Below are 3,703 nucleotides of genomic sequence, written 5' to 3'. Positions count from 1 at the left end.
ATGCATAGGGGTTGATGCACGTTCTTGTCTTTGTTTCTCCGGTAGAAATCTTGGGGCACTCGTTGAAGTTCTTTGTGTTGGATTGAGTATTATGAATATGAATTTTCTTTGGTGTTATTTTAGTACGAACTCTTGGTTAGATCGATCGGAAAGAATAGCTTCGTGTTATTTTAGTACGAACTCTAGGATAGATTGATCGGAAAGAATAGCTTTGAGGTGGTTTCGTACCCTACAAACAATTCTGTCTTATGTTCTCCGCTAGATAGGAACTTTGGAGTGATTCTTCGTCGCACTTTGAGGGGTGGTTATATGATCCAATTATATTAGCACTGTTGAGAGATTGCACTAGCGAAAGTACGGACCCTAGGCCTCATTTTCAAGCATTACAATACCATTTTTGTGCCCTTTACTATTTGCTACCTTGCTGTTTTTATTTATTCAGATTATAGAAATATATTTCCACCATCAATATTATACTTGTATCACCATCCCTTCGCCGAACTAGTGCACCTATACAATTTGCCATTGTATTGGATGTGTTGGGGACATAAGAGATTTCTTGTATTTGGTTGCAGGGTCGTTTGAGAGAGACCATCTTCATCCTACAACTCTCATGGATTGATAAACCTTAGGTCATCCACTTGAGGGAAAATTGCTACTGTCCTACAAAACTCTGTGCTTGGAGGCCCAACACGTGTCTATAAGAATAAAGTTGTGTAGTAGACATCAAGCTCTTTCTGGCGCCGTTGCCGGGGAGGTGAGTGCATGAAGGTAGATCTTTAGATCTTGCTATTGAATCTTTTAGTTTCTTGTTTATCACTAGTTTGGTTTATAAAAGAAAACTACAAAAAATGGAATTGAGGTTGCATCATATTATTCATCTTTATAATGTATTTCATGAAAATGATGAAAAGGAAAATTGTGCTCAATTGATAAAAGAAGAATTCATAGAATGTTTGGTATAAATGATGAGCATGATTGCAATGTTATTTGTATGAATTCTTTGAATATCCGTGATGCTGATATGCAAAGCCATAAGCTTGGGGATGCTATATTTGATGGATATGATATTTTTAGTCTCCCAAGTTTTGATGAGAAAATTTATTATGATGATTGCATGCCTCCTATTTATGATGATTATATTGATGAAAGTGTATTTGGAGAGGTTGTGACTTTATTTAATGATGAATCCACTATTTTTGAGGAGATTGCAATTGATTATGACAACAAAGTTCCTATATATGATGATTATGGTGATGACATGTATGCTATATGAATAATTATAAACATGAAACTTGTCATCATGATTTTAATTTCCAATCACATAAGAGTTCTTTTGTTGAGTTTGCTACCACAATTATTGATGAGAATAAATTTGCTTATGTGGAGAGTAATAAAATTTCTATGCTTGTGGATCATGAAAAGAATGCTTTATGTGATAGTTATATTGTTCAATTCATTCATGATGCTACTGAAAATTATTATGAGAGATGAACAAATACATTTACATATTGTAATAATATCAAGTTTCCTCTCTATGTGTTGAAAGTTTTGAAGTTATACTTGTTTTGCCTTCCTATGCTAGTTGATTCTTGTTCCCATAAATTGTTTGCTCACAAAATCCCTATGCCTAGGAAGTGGGTTAGACTTAAATGTGATTGTCATATGCTTCATGATGCTCTCTTTGTGTTTCAATTCTTATCTTTTATGCGAGCATCATTGAAATCATCATGCCTAGCTTAAAAGGCATTAAAGAAAACCGCTTGTTGGGAGACAACCCAACAATTTTACCTACTGTTTTTGTGTGTTCACATGACTATTCTACTGTAGTAATCATGTTTTATTGCTTTTGTTTCAATAAAGTGCCAAGTAAAGCCTTTGGGATCATGTTGGGTGATAGTTGATTTGATCTTGCTGAAAAACAGAAACTTTTGCGCTCACGAATATGATTCTCATTTTTAACAGAAGATTGCTTTTGAGTTGATTCTTTTTGCAAAAGATTAATATAAAAATTGCTCGCGTGGCCCTAATTTTTTCATAATTTTTGGAGTAGTAGAAGTATGGTAGTTATCAAGATCATTACAGACTGATCTGTTTTGACAGATTCTGTTTTCAATGCATAGTTTGCTTGTTTTCTAGTTTCTATGACTTATATTGCTCAATATAAATTGTGGAAATGATATGCTACAGTAGGAATTGTGTGGAAACAATTATGAGTCTTGTATTTGACAGTACCAAAGTGAAATGGTTTGCTCTTTATCATACTAACCTATCTCACAAAGTTCCGTTAAGTTTTGTGTGATTGAAGTTTCTAAGTTTTGGTTGAGATGTCGATATGAGGAGAATAAGGAGTGACAAGAGCCTAAGCTTGTGGATGACCAAGGCACCCCAAGGTGATATTCAAGGCATATCCAAGCAACTAAGCTTGGGGATGCCACGGAAGGCATCCCCTCTTTCGTCTCCAACATTATCGGTAACCTCACTTGGAGCTATGTTTTCATTCGTCACATGATATTTGGTTTGCTTGGAGCATCACTTTATTTTGTATGATTTTTTTGCTGTTATTTAGAATAATATTTTGCATCTTTCTTTTCAATAAAAATGTCAAGGATAGCCTTCACCTTGCTTATTTTACAAGTCTACATGTTGTTGTTTCAAAACAGAAAGTTTATCGATGTTGCAAAAATTCGCTAGAAAAATCAGAATGTGATAAAATGTTGAAACGTTTTGTAAAATAAGCTATGATAAATTTTCTATAGTGTGGTAGAATTTCATAATGTTTGGAGTTGAATAAGTATTGATACTATTGCATTCTTTACAGACTGTACTGTTTTGGCAGATTGCTGTTATGTTTGCATTGTTTGCATATGCTTGCTTGTTTAATGATTCTATTTGAGGATAGGAGTATTAAATATGCAGAGGCATTTAGTATGCAATGTTGAATAATAATTTTAGTGATTTTCTACAGTATAGAATGATAAGGTTTTTGCATTGGTTTATACTAACTTATCTCACGAGTTCTTGTTGAGTTTTGTGTGGATGAAGCTTTTGAGATTTAGGAAAACCGTGATATGAGAAGAATTAAGGAGACACAAAAGCTCAAGATTGGGGATGCCCAAGGCTTCCCAAGATAATATTTCAAGAAGTCTCAAGCATCTAAGCTTGGGGATGCCCCTGTAGGCATCCCACCATTCTTCATCAATAATTATCGGTTAGTGTCGGTTGACCCTACGTTTTTGCTTCTCCACATGAGTTGTGCTATTCTTAGAATGTCATTTTATTTTGTTTTTTCTTGATGTTTTAATAAAGTACTTAGATCTTAAATTTTGTAAAGAAAATAGAGTCCTCAAATAGTTGCCAGGGAGGCTAGGTAAGCGGAACGCACATCCCGTCAACGAAGCTCTTTTCTATGGAATTGCTCTAGTGCTTCACTTACATCTTTTTGAGCACGGTGTGCTTGAGTATTTTTGAAGAAATTCTCTCTTGATTCACTTAAACTAATTCGAGAGAAATAAATATTATGCTCATGATCTTCACTAATATCTTTTGGGAGTAGCTTGTCATTTACTCTTGTGCTTCACTTATATCCTATGAGTAAACTGTTGAATAAATTGAATGTCATGAAGTCAAAATCATATCCTCATGCCTAGTGGTAGCTTCACATTGGGTTTAGAAAGTGAAATCTTTTGAGGCTTGACAATCA

This window comes from Triticum aestivum, chromosome 6D (genome assembly GCF_018294505.1).
Source record: "Triticum aestivum cultivar Chinese Spring chromosome 6D, IWGSC CS RefSeq v2.1, whole genome shotgun sequence".
Lineage (NCBI taxonomy): Eukaryota > Viridiplantae > Streptophyta > Magnoliopsida > Poales > Poaceae > Triticum > Triticum aestivum.
The sequence above is the reverse complement of the archived record's forward strand: the minus strand, read 5'-3'. Positions refer to the sequence as shown.